Source organism: Topomyia yanbarensis, chromosome 2 (genome assembly GCF_030247195.1).
Source record: "Topomyia yanbarensis strain Yona2022 chromosome 2, ASM3024719v1, whole genome shotgun sequence".
In the NCBI taxonomy this organism is placed as follows: Eukaryota; Metazoa; Arthropoda; class Insecta; order Diptera; family Culicidae; genus Topomyia; species Topomyia yanbarensis.
In genome coordinates this window covers 259,009,768-259,028,567 of record NC_080671.1, presented here as the reverse complement: position 1 = coordinate 259,028,567, position 18,800 = coordinate 259,009,768, and the positions used below count along the sequence as shown (strand labels likewise).

General features: G+C 36.1%; 1 protein-coding gene across 3 annotated transcripts in view; it reads right to left on the bottom strand.

Annotated features, from left to right (window-relative positions):
* Positions 1-18,800, bottom strand: part of LOC131683096 (uncharacterized) — a 357,860-nt gene that overhangs the window by 116,856 nt on the left and 222,204 nt on the right. The window contains exon 1 of one of the 3 annotated variants that reach the window (XM_058964915.1): positions 28-169. The exons of the other annotated variants lie outside the window; for them this stretch is intronic. The gene's annotated coding sequence lies outside the window, so the exon portion shown is untranslated. Of the gene's footprint in view, positions 1-27; positions 170-18,800 lie in introns of those variants that run through there. 3 annotated transcript variants of the gene reach the window in all.

Below are 18,800 nucleotides of genomic sequence, written 5' to 3'. Positions count from 1 at the left end.
TATACTAAACATTGCACTGATACATACCTTTATTTTAGCTGGACAGTGGCGGCGCGAGGTGTTTTGCCGCTCGGGGCCAAAAATTAAATTTGCCGCCCCTTTTATAATGATTTTTCAAATGAGTTCGATTTTTTCCCACCTATATGAAACAAATATGATAAAAGTATTAGAAAATGTCTTCATGAAAATGAACATTTTATTGTCAATATTTGTTCATGGCGGTAGTGCTGCGCATAAATTTGCTCGCAAAAGGTGGCGCTATGACTCCGCTCACATGTTAGCGTCGCGCTATTGGTAGATCCTTTATAAAATATAAGATATTAGTTATAATTACCCTAAATATAAAATTAAGGTATGAAATGTGCAAGATTCAAATTAAATCAAATAAAGTGCAAGATTAATTAATTTTAATATTATATAACGACAAAAAAAAATCGCGAAGTTGCTAAAAATCCTATTGAATGCATCACAATAATTTTTTAAAAAATAATGTGTTTTAAAAACTAACATATTTAAAAACACTGATCATAGAATGGGACAAATCATTTTAAAATGTAATTCTTGTGAATTACTGGCGATCAACCATGCCTTTTTTTAAATTCTCTAGGTAAACGATCAGAGAAACTTGATATACATTTAACACCATTAAACCCATTTCTATCTATAACTATAAGTTTTGGCTAAGGCAAGACTAGCTTATAAAATTAATTGTTGAGATTATTAAATTTCATTTGAGCACTAGCATATATAGGGGAACCCGGGGCTATTAAGGCAGTGGGAGTAATTCGGCCCCCCTCGATTTCTCAGAAAATAGTAAGACTTTCTAACTATCGTACAAATTCATGGAACCGCTATCCTGAAACATTAATTTTGAGAGCTGAAGTTGGTTCTTTGTTCTTTATAGAAAGGAGTAATAACGTTGTTGTGCTATTCTCAAAACAAAAATCATTATAATGGAAAAACCGTGATTAAAGCAACCAATAAAAGTGAAAAAATAAAAGGCAAGTGTTTTGGAAAGCTTGAGGCTCCTATTTTATGGAATGATTTTTGTTTGGGTGAAAACATATATATTTTCGAGACGCTCACCACTTTTGTGCGATATGAGCGTACGGGGCTATTCCTATTTCGGTCCCCCTATTCCGTCAACCACCGTTCAGTGGCTTGCGGCTGCGCACACCATTGCACACGCCACAGCAAAGAAAATACATGGCCCGCCAATCGACAGCTGCGACAGACCAGATTAAGTTTTCGTAAAGCATTTTTTTTTTGTTTCTTAAGGAGTGTCTCTTGTAACTAATTCATAGGTAAACATAATTCCATTGTAAAAAAATTAAAGAAAAATGACGGTCTGAATTGCCCCGTAGGGAGGTCCGAATTACCCCTGGCTGGAAAAAGGTAGAGGTTTGCAAATCATCGCCTAGCGCTGCCATTGAGTGGTGCAAATGAACCTTTAATGGCACCAAAATGTAGCTGAGGTTTCAAACTAACAATTAGGACTTTTGGTCGGTAACTTTTTCACAACTATTTACCTAAAAGGGCGATTTGCTTAAGTAGGTCCGAATAGCCCCGGGTTCCTCTACGTATTATTCGTAGAACTGAAGTAATTGCAATTTGTCTGACTAGATCCCGCTGGAGCAGTGCTGCCATTTTTCATGCTCCTTGATCCCCACAGTTTTGATGAAAAATTGTTTTGGAGCCGTATATGCACCAGGGAAAAGTCGGACAAGAATGGATTAATGTATATTATATAAATACTAGCTGTAACCCGGTGCGCTTCGCTACACCGCTACACCCTACACCGAAATATTTTAAAAATACTAAAAATACTAAATATTTTTGATCGCGGATAGACAATGTTCTTAGTTTGACGACCTGGAGCACAATTAAATTAATTGCTCTGTTTTCCTATACACAATCGTTTGATATCCATTGATATCATTTGAATTCGAGGTACATCTGCTCCTTTATATTTTCTAGCTACTATGGTCGCTTAAATGAAATTTTTCAACCAAAGCACAGTTGTGGTGGGTCGATGTTGCGCAGTAACTAATATAATAGGCACACAAAGTTTCAATTGCAACACATGCGGTGCACAGTGTTGCAAAACGACGTTTTCACGACCAAAATTTAATAACTCCTGATCCATTGGTTTTGGAGAATGGATTTTTTCGAAGAATTTTCTGGATATAAATAGATGCATGTTTTGATATAATAAATTGAGTGATTAATCCCCTAAAAGTGAGATAGAAAATTTATTTCCCCAAATAATTTAGCTAGAAGCTCACTGTCTTCAGTAAAGTTCTAGAAAATATTATTGTGAAAATCTTTACTGAAGATACTAAAGCTCTATATAGTAACAGTAGCGAGATATGTAGGTTTGCTTGGGATAGACCCCTTCAAAACAGTTTTCGAATATAACTTTTTACGATTACTTTTTATTATTAAAAGTGTCTTCTACAAAGTTGTTAAAAGCGATAAAGTGCACATTTTTATAACAACGATGAATCTGTAGCTCTCGACACAACAAAGTTATTGTCAGTTTTCGAATATTTTTTATCAAATTACACCTTGAGCAACTTCCTTAATCGCAAAAATTCGTAGAAAGAACTTTATTTTTTCGATTAAATATAAAAACCTTCGTCTGACGGAGACTGCTGGGTTGGTAACGTATGAAACCAATACTCCTGAAAGCATGGTGGATCGACTGAATTAAATAATTCAATACGATAATCCATAGATTTATAAGCGTAACAGAATTACCATCGATTTTATTTTGGATGGAGTAGTGTATGAAATTGAAGACAATTTCAACAGATTGTATTATGTTACAAAATCATGTGGAAATGTGGTGCAAGTTATTGTTGCATCGATTAACATTTTCCCAACCCATATATCTAACTTTTTTTGGCGAATTAACCTGCGAAGGTGACTATAAGAATCATTCAATAAAAGTATGCACATATAGTGAAAAGTTCTGTTTTCGAAACATATTTCCAATGATACGAAGACATAACGGAGTGTTGGTGGACGTGGGTAAAGTCAATTCATAAAAACCTGTTTTAATCCACCTAGCGGTGCAATTGTGCCTTTCTCATTTCTCTAAACTATGGCACGGAGGCTTTTTATGTTCAACATAATTGTGGAAATGTCCATTACATTCTTAGTACACTTTGCACTTATACACAATGGCATGCCAGCCACGAACTTGATGAGCTACGTGTCGACGGTGACACACTTGAAACAAAAAAATATCATACTCCATTAGCCTAATCAGCATTAGATCAATGTTATCTGCTTGCAAACTCATTTTGTCATGCGGGGATGGGTATGTGAGGAGGGCGAAAGTCCCATGAACGAACGACTCCCCAGCTTAAATTGGTATGCTTTGTAATGTAGTGGTGGTTTAAAGATGATGGGGTTGAAAGGGAGGGGTAAGAGGTGGTGGTCTGAGGGGTGATTTAAGGAGATTTTTAAAGGAGGGGAGTGAACAGTAGAGGGGGGGGGTGTAACCCCTCTCCGTAAACCATCAACTATGCCCCTGTTAAAATCCAGAAACCTTATGCGAGTCGAAAAAAAAAATTTGGCCGGGATTAGGTTGACGTTTTTCAGAGTGATTGCACATGAGAAAGGCAAAAATATGCAAAATCCAAAAAAGTGAATCTTCGTCAATTTTTTTTCGTGTTTGCATCAAATCTCGACGTTTTATGCACCTTGAATACATTTAGCATCAAAAATAAAAATTCTATTTTTAATTTTTCCTATAGTTTTTATGAGAAATTTCTGTGTGGCCGCACTCTGAAACCCGTAATTTCGGAACCAGAATTCCGATCGATCCAAAATTCAATAGCAGCCGATGGGAAGGTTGCACCTTTCATTTGAGACTAAGTTTGGGCAAATCGGTCCAGCCATCTCTGAGAAAAATGAGTGACATTATTTGACACATACGCACATACATACACACACACATACACACACACATACACACACATACACACACATACATACACACATACACACACATACAGACTTTTTCCGATCTCGACGAACTGAGTCGAATGGGATATGACACTCGGCCCTCCGGGCCGGGATTAGGTTGACGTTTTTCAGAGTGATTGCATAACCTTTCTATATGAGAAAGGCAAAAATGGTGCATTTAAAAAAATATTTTGGCGATACAGAGAGTGTTAGTATATTCATTCACTTTTCATATATTTACTGCACAATTGAACAGTATATCTTCAAATATCATAGCAGAATACTAAAAATTGAGCCAGTGACAGAAAATCTCTGGAGGCATCTCGTTTAAAACTGGCTTTGTGGTGTAAATCATAAATCAAGATATATTGGACCAATCGTTTTCAAGGTTTGTACAGTTCTCCTACATATCCCCAGGTATTGATCGAAGCTTTTATTTTTTTCCTTAATATTTTAATTTTTTATAGCATTCTGCGGCTAAAAATGCAATTTTCGCTAAAAAAAATCATGAAACTTATTTTTGTGAACAAAGTTATGATCTTTAATGATGTTATGATATGAAGGAGAACTGTGCAAAATTTCAAATAATTTGGTTCAGTAGATTTAAAGTTATTCTGTACATCGCATTTATTCGTGGTGTCTCCTGAAGATTTTCAATATTTTGCGGTGAACATTAAGGAAAATATTGCTTAAATGTTGCATTATTGTCTGAATTGACTAACACTCTCGGTATCGCCAATTTTTTTTAAGCACGATATTTTTTCAACAATAATCCTACCCCCTTAAGCAAGAACTGATTTCATCAGTAGGTGTCGACTAACGGATAAAATTTGACGAAGATCGCGGACCACGCTACCAAATATTCGATTAGTTCCTTTTATGGGTCATCGTGAATTCGTCCTATATAACAGTGTTGCATTCTTGCAGCATTTTGCTTACATCCGAATTTTGATTGATATTGTAAGTAACGTTTTCCACAAGCGCAAGATTTAGTGGCTGTTTTAGGGCAGAGCTGTTCGTCCATAATCCAGCAATGTTGATTTAACTTCAGATGAAGCGATCGCAGGCGCAATTTTCAATTTAATTTTCGACAAATTCATGCAATTCATCAGTATTATATTGTCATTCGCGTAAAAGATCTCTATCAAATAAATTCTTGCCATTTCATTTATGTGCTGGTAAACATACATGCAACAAAATTTTAGATTCTTGAAGTAATTGATAGATATTGCATCAGAAACCCTCCCTCTCCTTCAGATTCCGAAACCAACAATCATGTCCACCGTTTTGGTGCCAAATCATATATAATATATATAGCTAAAAAAAGTTCTTCAGTACACCCCCCCCCCTCTCCCTTGCCACGGATTAGGTACTTCTCACCCTTCCCATCGTTCACAAAAACCACCCCATGACCATCTCCTTAGTGGAAGGAATACTTATGTCAAAATTGAATTCATCGCTAATAATCACATTGAATGAATAGATAAGGATTACTTCAGAACCCTCCCCCCCTTTCTTGGTCCATTCCCATCATCCATCGGCTCAGTGGGAGAAATACATATGTCAAATACTAATAAATATGGAGATATAAATAATTCTTTGCCTAAAAACAACCCCCCCCCCCTAAAGCTAAGTGTACCCCCCCCCCCCCCCCCAAAACATTCCATGAACATCTTCTTGGGGAAAAGAATACGTATGCCAAATTTCATCAAGATCGAACTTGTAGTTTAGACTTAGTTAGCGGACATACATACAAACATACATTGATTTTTACATTTCTTATAAAAGAAATGTATAGAATTCGCTCAAACTTTCAAGATTTTTTCCGAGGCCCGGAGGGCCGAGTCTTATATACCAATCGACTCAGCTCGACGATTTGGGACAATGTCTGTGTGTGTGTGTGTGTGTCTGTGTGTGTGTGTGTGTGTATGTAACGGACAAATTCTCATTCGTGTTTCTCAGCAATGGCTGAACCGATCTTATCCAAACTAATTTTAAATTAAAGAACTAAAAAACAGTATGAACGCTATTAATTTGTTTTTGATTCTGATGTTTAGTTTCCGAGATATGAATGTTTGAATGCGTAAAAATGGCGTTTCTTGCAGTTTTTTGAATTATCTGCCGAAATTGACAATATAGATTAACAGTTTATATGTTTTTAGACAGCTTTAACAAATACCTTTCGATCAAGCTATAGATTGTTGAAATCGAACTATTGTCAAAAGAGATATTAAACATTAAACGCGGACGAAAGATTTTTATCATTTCCCATTTCCAGAAATATGACCAAAACATGTAATCTATTATTAACGCCAAAACGGCTTATTTTAGTTCAATAGTATCTTCGGAGAATTTAATGGAGGCAATATGCTCTTTCTTTTGGTATTGTGCTTTTGCTGATTAATCCCCCTATAAGTGAGATATTTTCACACTTTTTCGTGGAAGTGATTATATCGAAATGATGTCTTCAGCAAATTTGTAGCTCTTACTTTTGCGAGTAACTTTACTGCAGACTTCAAATATTTATTTTGAATACTTTAAAAGTTATGGCTTGTTGTTTGTGGATTACTCTTTGTCGCCTATTTATTTTTCAATATAGTAATAATCCATTGAAATAAGCCAAACATTATTTCGAAACACGAATTTTGTATTTCATTTTTCTATCTACAACCGCTAGAAATAATCACCGAACACTTCCAAGTTGTCTGGAAGGAACTTTATAACTTATCAGTGCAAAAATGTTCATTTGTGCGAACCTTCTGACTGCAATTTTTCTAACTTATAACCATCGGATCGATCTGAAACATATCGGAAAATGAAAAACGAAATAAATAACTCCAAGCAACGGCGTAGCCAAGAGAAGGTTTTGGGGTTTTACACCATACAACCCCACACCTCCCCCCCACCCAAAAAAAATATTGGATTGAAGTTGAAAATTTATTGATGCAGACTGATTTAATTCAATATTACAATAACAATTATCTGATCCGTAGATTGATAACCTGTTGTTGTAAACATCATGAGGACTTTTGATAAATTGTCGGAATGGGGTCCTGATCTGTAACTGATCTATTGGTCTTGATTTCACAGTTGTCTAATAGCATCAATATCAAATTCCTGCCTGAAAACATCCCAATAGAAAATTCCAGAGTTCTGTAATCAATCATAATCCTCAGATTTATTTTCAAATTGAGCTCGTTTTTGTAGAGATGTACTGTAATAAGGGTCTTTATTTAATAGGAAGCGAAGTTAAAATTGATTTAATTTCTATGAAACATAGAACTGCTCACCAAAAAAATGCATAACTTTCAATATTTGCTAAAAATGTTTTTGCCTTTCTCATTCACTTTAAAATTCGTCAATCTAATCCCGACCTGGAGGGCCGAGTGTCATATGCCAATCGACTGAGTTCATCGAGATCGGAAAATGTCTGTGTGTGTATGCACGTGTGTGTATATGTGTATGTGGAAAAAATGTGACCTCTGTTTCTCAGAGATGGCTGGACCGATTTGCACAAAGTTAGTCTCAAATGAAAGGTACAACCTTCCCATCGGCTGCCATTGAATTTTTTTATTGATTGGACTTCCGGTTCCGGAGTTACGAGTTGAAGAGTGCAATCATACAGCAAATTCCCATATAAACTGAAATGAAAAATTTTCAAAATCAAATTTGTATTTTTGATGCCAAATGACTTTAAAATGCATGAAACATTGAGATGTTTGACAAAAATTGACTTTTTTGGACTTTGGTACATTTTTGCCTTTCTCATATAGAAAGGTTATGCAATCACTCTAAAAATCGTCAATCATACCGGCCCGGAGGGAGTATGCAGTGAGGAGTTGCTACTTTAAAATTAAAACTAGTTTAAAATTTCTTATCAAGTTGAAAATTTTCGGCAGGACCCGGATCTCCCGGATCTTTCTCCTTGATCCGCCGCTGGTTTCAAGCGATGTTTCAGTATCACATAGTATCTCAAGATCGTGGCTGTTGATCCGTTGTACGTATGTGCAAATCGTACTGAACATGTAATATTCATTTCCACCATTGTATTGAACATAACCAGCCATGGAATCGTAGTCTGGACTATTGAGAAAAGCACAATTGCACCACTAGGCGGATTAAAACAGGTTTTTATTTTGGGAATGCGTCGAGTTGAGACGAAAACGTATTATGATTAATAACGAGGATAACATTTTCCGAATGTAGAGAGAAATTTATGAAAAATGAGCATTTGATTTTTGTTGTATGACTAATTATATGTATAGGTCAAATGTTTAAAAACAGTAATTTAAGGTCAAGATAGCATCATTTTGAAACCGCCAATCTCGGAGGTTTAGTATCTTCGATGAGTTTTACAAACGTTAAACAGCGCATCATTTGATAAAATAATTTTGACGGTATATCGTCCAAGAAGTATTTATGGTGAATTTTCTCAGGTTAATATTCATGACTTCAATAAAGTCTCAACAAATTCGCTAAACACACGAACTCTGTTACTATTTTCTGAAAAATTAATTCTGCATAATTTTAAAACTTCAAAAATTGCGGTTGCGGAATTATGCCGTTTGGACAGTATGATCGATTTTCACCAAAACGAATTTCTGGCTACGCCGCTGATTTAAAGTAAGTAGAAACAAAGTCATTCTACACTCGTTCACAAGAAACTTCTTCGAATGCTGAATATCTATTATAATACATTGAAACCCCGATTTTATCAGCCAAATATGAACATATGTTTGATGGGCTCTAGCAGACGAACAAGACTGAATTCGAGTAAATCCTTTCTTGAGCATGTTTTCCTTATCATGAAGATGGAAATATGCAAAAATAAAAAGTTCATCACAATCAGAAATAGTTATCAGACTACATCAAGGGACGGGAAGAATATTTTAACAGCTTCAGTTTATTATAAAGAAAAAAAATTGCCCGATTTAGTCAATGTCCCCATTTTGTCAGCCTAAAATACACCATGAGACTGATAAAAATGGTTTTTTTTTGTATGTATTATTCACTGTGTTTCACATTAATAGGTACATTTAATTTTTGGGGATTTTTTTATTGCATCGAACTACAACAATTTTTAGGTAGTTTTCAAGGGGTTATTTTATAGACTTCTTCCAAAATTTGGCGAACCTATTCCAATTCGTATACCAATTAATTGGTATACTTAAGGGTTTATATGTTGCAGATAGAGAAAATACTGAAATTTTCAGCTTTTTTCCTACACAATATTACGAAAGCTTATTAAACAATTTCTTAGTTCTCAGTCGCGTGGAAATTTGAGTAAAGTATAAACTTCAAATCGATTCAAAAAAAAAATTTCGATTTTTTTGGCTCAGTACAATATTTAATCCCTTTAGGAAAATTCTTTATTATTTTATTAACAGAGCATTAGCAATAATTCGTTTGTATGTCTATTTTATGGGCCATTTTTTCGATTTCCCATTGGTTTGGTTTGAATTTTTCTAGCACTGATGTTGTTCTATGCTGATTTGAGCGATTCTCTGAGTCCTGCCACTATCCCATGTAGTATGTGTTATCAAAAACATCGCGAAGCATCAAGTTCTAAATGTTCTCAAACGATATATTATCCAAAGAGAGTGACAAGAGTTATAAGAAATGTGTCATCACACTGATAGGTGGATTAAAAGCGTTTTATATATATAAGATAACCTTTTCATACTAAATTATCACAATGTTCACTTTCTTCTTGCCAAATACTGTTGCAATAAATAGTGATCCGGCCCATTACGCGGATAAGATTAGCTTTTCTAGGCAATACTCCCACGGTCGGCCGTGTGGAGTTCAAATTGCTTTTGTTTAGGGAACATAGTATACTCTCGGTAGCCGGCTGCCCAGAGTTTAAAAATAACCAAAAACTAAACAAGATCATCTCTTTTTCGAGTGATCGTGCACTCGAAGACTAACTAAACAACTACCTAATAAAACATGCTTTACAGGTCGCATCGTTTGGTTGGAGCGAATCCTAGACCTGATACCCTTCCAAACCACCAACTCCGCGACACCTATGGAAGAGTCTGATGAATCGTCGTCCTTCCGTTAAGTAGGTGGAGCATCAACACTACCCGTCTACCTTATCCTTTATCCTTCCCCGTGAACGATGGAGATGGGGGCGGCCGGCAATGATGGCTATCATGCTGTTGAGGTTTTAATATGGGTCGGATTGGTATGAATTCCTACTTACCACTTCCTAAGCAACTCTTATTAGATAATCAGCAGTCAAACATGATGAAGTCAGTGTGCAATCCGCCAAAATCATCGTCACAACGCAACGCAACGCAACGCAACAATGTTCACTTTCTTCTTGCCTTTGGAGGATTACAAATAACACGGTGCTATAGTGATTTTGTACTTTTCAAGTGACTTACATTAGGTTGTAGATCTCATCAAATGCAATTCAAAATAATGTATGAAAAATGTTGTATTCCTTCAAAATCTTGATATATTGCAAATTTCGTATTTCCGGACCTTTGCCGCTAAAAAATATCTACACTTCATTTGTTAACCGATTTTCGATTTCTGTGTTCTGAACAAAAGACTTTTCCAACGGTATGCTAAGTTATGTTCTTTTGTTTAAAATACTCTGCGGGTTTGGGACAACAATTTGTAAACAATCAATATTTTGCGATTTTTTCATGAAAACTAGGAAAATTACTCAACATTCATATTTTATTAAAAATTTAGAGATTTAGTTCTGCATTTAACCATCTGTTTATCTCCAAATTCGGTTAAAAATGGTAAAGTTAATTTTTGTTTCTCCAAATTAGATACTTGCTTGCATGAACTCTTAAGAGATTAGTTAGGCATTGCGCGCACCATGGCATTCTATAATCGTAACTTCCGTTAATTTTCCTAATTTTAATTTCAAAGTTTACACACATACTTTTAAATGTATAAGGAATCGAGCAAAAAACCTTTTTTTTTAATTTTATATGAAACAGTCCCCTTAAAAGTTCATGCGAGCAAGTTTCTAATTTGGAGAAAAAATGAATAGCTACAATGCCATTTTTCAACTGATTGTTATGAAAAATACCGCATAATACTTTTAACAAAAGAACATAACAAATGACCGCGTAACTAATTGTTTAGACCCGAGAAAAAGTTTTTTGCTACAAATCAATCTTTTAAGGGTATATTAATTTGATCAAACGTAGGTTTGTATTTTTTTTCCCTTTTTTTATTTCGACTATGTTAGTCACATTTTCTTTTTTACGTTTTAATGACATTCAATTAGCCGGTTGTCACGGTAAAGATAGATACGTCTACCTTTATCAAGGACACATGATTGTGAACTCGGGTGATTCGTAGTTATTCTGCCTAAGCTCGACCCTCATTATCAGAAGGCAAAAATTAAGCCCCCACGATATTAAGCCTGTTCTAATGACCCTGCCACTTCTAGTTTTCCGATCTGTTTACTTCACATCCTTGCTCTCACTTGAGTACTATGGCTCTAAGTTTCATAACTTTCCCTACCCAGTAATCTCTAGCTAATTGAATGTCGTTAAAACGTAAAAAAGTAGGTTTGTATTGTATTTGATCAGACCTGCAACCTTTTCTGGATCACTTTAAAAGTTACATTCTTTTATTTTATTATTTTGCGGCACAGGCCTGCTATGATGAACTCCACGTGTAGGCACTCACGTTGCGTGTGAGTGCACAGAGTGATACCGTAGATGTTCACAATACGGTACAACATATAGTTAAGACTCATTCGTAACCCACAGAAGTGAGACGAGGTGGGGCTTTTTTCTACCGACATATAAAATAAGGAAAAAAATAAATAATTCATGTTAAATAATTCTAGCTCGCTTCAAAATTTTTGAGTGATCTAAAAATATGCAATTATTTGCTTGTTTTTGAATTCAAATATGATATTTCGGACTGAGAATAAATTTGTAAAGTAATTTCTAAAAAAAATTGTTCAAACGCTGGGTGCGTCTTGTCTTCACAACTGCCTTATCGTTTTTAAGCTCTCGGATAATCTTCTGTCTAGAAATCAGTGAACAAAAATGTTAGTTTGTTTACGCCTTGCTAATCGCCGGTTCCAAAAAAAAATCATTTAGTCGAAAAATGTACGCTACCGCACGAAACTAACCTTCTATAGAACACTTATTAGACCGGTTGTCTTATCGACTATGCTGGACCAACGTATCCATTACACGTAACAGGAAAGGAAATACCTATCCAATGGAATTAAAAGATTGAAAACACAAAGTATACTTTTTGAGTTAATGATATTAAAAGACAAACAAGCTGTTTACGGTAAAAGTTGAATAACTTGGTAACAGTTGAGATTTGATAGTTTGTGTAGCATAATTTTTGACGCCAAATATGATTCTCTATCGCCTCTCTAGAGATTCTTAACGATGAAGCAAACACCCTGTATATGATAGAGCTTCTTGGTTTAATTCCAGCGAATTAGTCTGCATACTCCCACAACTTCAAGTGCGCTCGGAAACTCATCTTAGTTGAATCTTTCGAGACTGATGAATATGTGTATAGTTTTTTTCGATCGCATCCGTCAGTCCCGATCCCCTACCTTTTTAATCGTCAACAGACACGAAAATAATGTACATTCAAGCGTTTCACCCGCACTTGATTTTTATCGAGCTTAATAAAGCTTGAACTATTATTAAAATATTAAAATTTGCTGAGCAGGAAATGCCGCCCCCTGATTTTGCCGCTCGGGGCGCTTGCCCCCTTCGCCCCCCCCCCCCCCTTAGCGCCGCCACTGTAGCTGGAGAACCTTTTTTCGATAATTTCACTTTAAAATCACTCGTCAAACACTAGAATAGGCCTAGTGTTATAATAGGATAAAACTAAATACGGGGGTTCCTATTATTGGCATGTTTTGCTGATACACTACCACAATCAAAACCAACTTTTTGTATCCATCATACAGAAAAGAAATACCAGTGCGGCCAAACCAAAACATAAACAGGTATAAGTAATCAATTACTTCAAATTATTCAACTAATTGTTGATTGCAGATATTTTATTTTCATCTGCACATACAATTCGGATCGGGAGAAAGCAATGTGTGATGTGAAACTTGTCATTCCAGTTGCTAACCTTCGAATGGCTTTTTTCTGCGTGCGCAATTCTGGGCGCTCTTCTACTAACAGCTGATGAGTTTCATTGATGTGCGTGATGTTTACGTTTGTTTTGATCGGCTGAAAAAAGCAGAATGATTCGTTTTACAAATCACACGTTGGCGTCCATGATCTCAATACCTAGTTAGAATCGACGCAAATGGAATATGAGCCATTGCGTTTCAACTAGATTGTTTTTCGATGAGGTGGAAATTGGCACACCCATGAGGCGATATTTGGATCGTTGAGGTGGGAATAGATGCACAGAATGGAACATTTATTTTTATTTATGCTGAAAATTGAGGCAATTCTGCTAAATAAGCATTATATAGATGTTTAAGAAACAGTACACTGATACATGATATTCTGAGAAAGGTTATAGATAATATGGCTTCTTTTAAAGTTGCTCAAAAAATAGTGCGTCCCTCTCCCTAATGGTGCCAAAATAGGCTCATCACCCTACTGCAATGTTTCGTTTTCTCTCACGACTGGGATTAAAATATGTTTTCAGAGTCCGGAATAAAATCTGCGTTGCGTTGGTTAAAGTCTTCGTAAATGTGAACTTTAACCTCGGCAGGGAGTTCAGATAAAATTTGTTCAGCAAGTTGGAAAAAAGCTTCGTACGATGTTATATTAGCATGCTCTGGTGGGAAATATACAGGGGCAAAAACATGCATTTCGCCGGTAATGTTTGATTTAACCCACACATGTTCAAATTCCTTAAACTTCACTGTGACTAGAATTTCTGAATTAAATTGAGCCGAAATACCCAGAAGAACTCCCCCGCCAGATTTCTTTTGAGATTCGTGAAGATTTCGGTCGTCTCTGAATACGTCAAAACCACTGCCGAAAATTTCTTCACTTTTTACGCTATTGTCCCAGCTAGTTTCAGTTCCAAATATAACCGAAAATGACGAACCTAATATACGTTTATGAATTTCTGCCATTTTGGCTGGACTTTTCATCCTATTAAAATTTTTACAATACATTAATAATTCTGTCGCGGTCTTTTTTGTATTGGAAAGTCTACCATCATTATCTAATTCTTGGAAAACACTGTGCTCAACAGTAAACTCGTCTTTTTCTTCTTCTAAGGAAAGTGTCGAAACTACCGAAAACACGAATGTTGAAAGCGGCATGCCTCACACGGTGATGATGATGGCGAACATTCCGTATTTACTTCATTTAATTGCTGCGATGATCTTGATGTATCACGTGCTGGGTAGGGATTCAAAATCTCGCCTCGTGTAAATTGAATCGATGGAATATAATTTGTAGATAGGCCGGAAAAACGATCCTTGGCTGCTGCAAAAGCACTCTATCCGGTGGTAGAAGATTCGTGTTGCAGCTATGATTGGGATGACGGTTTTGGTTATGACTGGAGCTACTGGCACGATTAAAGAAGTTGTGATTGGAAAAATTGGCCGGCGGGCCATAATAACGATCGTTTATTGTTGCAGGGGGTCTCCGATCAGGTGGAAAAATATTGTTGTTGTTGTTGGGGTTTTTAATATTAGTATTTCGGTTTCTAAATATTTGTTTCTTTTTACGCCTTCTAGCCTTATCCGCCTGTTTTTGTTGATTCAATCGATTTATTTCTCGCGCATCGTACTCACTCCAGTCAGCTTTCCATACTTTTTTCGTGCCCAAGAAACGCCATCCTGAGTTAATAGCGTTATTTAGTTCAATTTCCAAACTGGGGCGTGAGTCATACGGCGATAGCAATTGCGCGGTCTTATTGTTCGCATATACATATGCTGACATCGATTTAACCTCGTTCATGTCACGCAAATCCGTCACGTTCATGTCACGCAAATCAGCGGATAATTCCGAAGTAACTGTTTTTAACGATTCGTATACACTATCTGATGTTGACTTAATTGCTGTGTCAAGCAGAGAGGTAACGTGGTTTTTTATTGCAATAACACTGCCGGCTAGACTACTATTTTTGTTGATTGCAATCAATTCTTGTTTAACAGTAGAGAGAAGTATTTCTAGGCCTTCGAGTGCCTCATGTACTAGGTCCGGCTTGTTTTGCTGAAATGTTAGTTGATGAATCACTTCAGTATTCTCCCGTATTTGTTTTTCCAGAAGTTTTTGCTGCTCGGCGAGTCCGTTGAAAGCAATTTTCCCATGTAGTAGTTCCTGATGCGAGTCGCAGCATGGCAGTATGTACGAGTTGACATCAACCAATCTCCTGTCCTTTCTCCTTAGTGATCCCCGCTGCACGGTAACGCCAATGCAAACTGCATGATACTTCCTTGGGCATCCAACACACGTCCACAGAATCGAATCCGCAGAGGCGTCCAAGGCACAAATTTCGCAGTTCATTTTATTATCGTTCGCACTTTTTTTAAAATCGGTCACTTAAAACAAAACAAACGTTAGCACGCGGCGCTCGGTCAAATTAAAACAAAACAAACTTTAGCACGAGGCGCTTGGTGAAATTAAAATTAAACAAACTTTGTTCTGTGACTATCGATGATCAAATTCCTAAAACAAATGGATGCTCTAAAGTTTGAGATAGAGCAGGTTTTTTGATAAATACAAGTGTAGGTTGGAAAATCAATATTTTGCTCTGTTATCCCCTAACGCGACATTTTCACCTCTCGAGGCCTATTTACACCCTCGGTGAAAATGAACGTGAACATATGTTGAGTACCTTGCTATGTTCACGATGAATAATGTTGTGAGAAACTGGCGTGGTGAATAGTCATTTCACGTTCACCCTTCAATTTACACCTCTCACGGATGTTGGAAACGGATAAATTGTCTAATTATAGATTTTTCGGAAAACAGAAAACAAAAAGTTGCTACTGATGTTAGTTAATAGTATGTGCCAGTAATATGAACGATTTATACGATATTTGCATAATTGGAACAGCGTCCATAATGCTGTTGCTATTGGCTGAAATAGGAAGACCAAAAACTCGGCCTATTTAGGTGCATCCTTATTTACAGATGTGGAACAAAAAAGGAAGATATGGAACGTCCTTCAACGATTTGCTTCAAAGTCCTAATTTTCTTGCAGAAAACTTTCAAATGAGCTCGTCCTCCTTTGATACAATTTTTGGGCGTGTTGAGAGGAATTTGCAATGTAAGGTAAATATAAGCTTTGTTCCAGTACACAGAAGTTGCTCCGAAGCAAACAGGAGCAAAAATACTTGCTCCGTTTTACACCAGTTTGCTACCAGAAGAAAAAAAGAGAAGAGAATACAGAGACGGTTTTCAACCTGTTTGCTCCGGTGTACTTCCAGTTTCTCCTAGTACTGGAACAAACCTAGAGTTTCTTCCGATAACTCCGTTGATGTCGATTTACAAACATTTTCATGCTAAATTTTGGATAGCAAGTATTTTAAGATCAAAGTAATCATCTGTCTATTCCTCGGTCGAACAACAAATTTGCAACATAAGTGGCTTTCATTGAAATGCTTTTTGTCGAACTGAGAATTTGACAGTTTTACTTTTTAATTTACATGTAAATACGCGACCAATGGATAATATTCCAACGAAAATGAGGCTGGTCATTGTGCTAGAGTTTTGGCTTCATGAACAATAGGTCCGTTTAGCAAGCCATCGTACGGAAGAATATTAGAACAAGTTTGCGACGCCATTATCTACGAATTTGGGAATTAATTCATGCCTTTCACAGAAGAAAATTGGATCAAAATAGCTAATGAGTTCAACTATCGTTAGAATTTTCCGAACTGTTTGGGTGCAATTGACGGCCGTCACATTCCAATTGTTTGCCCACCGAATTCTAATAGCCTTTTCTTCAATTATAAAAAATTTTATTCAATCGTGTTAATGGCTATTTGTGATGCAAAATACAAGTTCAGATATGTCAATATAGGTGCTTACGGTAGTGAGGGGGATAGTGGTGTTTTCTCAACAGATAAAATCGGTCGTCAGATGTATGCCGATACACTTCCATTACCAGAATCAACCGCCATTCACGAAATGAAAATCCCGTTCTTTTTGGTAGCAGATGATGCCTTTCCACTTACTACTCGTATTATGAAACCATACGTTCCACAGAGGAGTAATTGGGGTCGAATCCTGGTCAAAATTATTTGCTGCTGCAATTGTTGTTATTATGCCTTAATATGAACTAAAAATAGACAATTACTAGTTTTTGGAACAATTTGGCATCTACCCACTTACCAGTGCAGAGGCCAATTTTCTATATCCTTTCAAATATTAATAATTTCTAGATGATCTTTGTGAATACATTTATTTTTCCAGTTGCATAAACATTTGATCAGTGGGAAAGGGAGAAGAAAAGGGACGCCTGTGCATATTTTCATAGATACATGTTGGCAAACATAATATTTGGCCCTACAGCATTTCGGTGTACCTCAAATTAGTCAAAATTTCAATATTTTTAAATCGTTTAGAATTGGAGGATCGGACAAGATCGGAAGAGTTCGAATATTTTTTGTATAGCAGAAATCTTGTTTTGTAATTCTGCTTCAGCAACTTTGCCGGATCTAGCCGTATAATGTAACTTTTTTATAATTCAAATTTGGAATAAAATGTTAAAACAAGGTATTTTTTAAAGTTGGTGCAATACACAGCAAGTTTACTTTTTTTAGTTAGTTTTAAGCTGAAGTTAAACAAACGGTTGTGTTGAACTACGTTTGTAATAGTATTATCTTATTTAATACAGTCATCATCACTAGAAAGCGATTTTGCTGAATATATAACGAAAACGATTAAAATATCCCTTAAAATATCACCATTGGGCATACATGCAAAAATTCTTTAACAATTTTTGATATACTCCTAATTTTTCCACGTTATACAGTAGGTTCTTAGGTATGTAAAAAATATATAACGAAACAAAAAGATCGAAAAAAAATATTTTGGTTTTTGGCCAAGAATTTGTTTCCTCTGTGCGTTCCATCAAAGGGAAAATGCTTACAACGGAAGAAAAGATTTTTAACTAACGTCTCAGTCGCGCCCGAAGGTGTATAGAAAACGCGTTTGGAATATCTGCTCGAAAATGGCTTTGCTTGAGTCAACCGCTTCGACAACATCCATCAGGTGCATCCAAGATTGTATCAACATGTTGTATTCTTCACAACCTATTAATTGAAGATAAAACATACTGCCCAACTGGATTTGCTGATCGCTATAACTCATCTAGTGTTTTAATTGAGCGCGAATGGCGACATACTGGCAGCCGTATGTTTGGATTACAAAAATTAAGTGGGCGTATACCTGATAAAGCCAAAGCAATAGTTTAAAAATATTTGTCAATTCAACAACGGGTAGTGTACCATCGCATTTTGCTGCTATTCGATAGACATTATGCATATAGCATATTCTGTTACCTAATTAAGTATGATTTTAAGTAGGTTACAGTCAGTACAAAACTCGTTACGAGGTTCTAGGTAGTCAAGTTTCGATTGTTAAAGCATGTACGACGTGATGGTACCAATCAATGATTTGATTCCGTGCATATTTGTACTATGTTCGTTTCATTATATACTACACTCAGAAAAAATTTAGCATATTTAAACCAAAAATATGTGTTATTGAATTCAATCAATTTTTGTTTATCACTTTAAGCTTAGTATGCACCTCTTGCGAAATGAACTCGCGAAATATTTTTCCTTCTTCCGTGCGGAATTTTGACATTTGCTCGCGAAAACTAGTCTGTGCGTTTGCTGGTAGATGTCGCTTTTGATAACTGAAAAACGACATCAG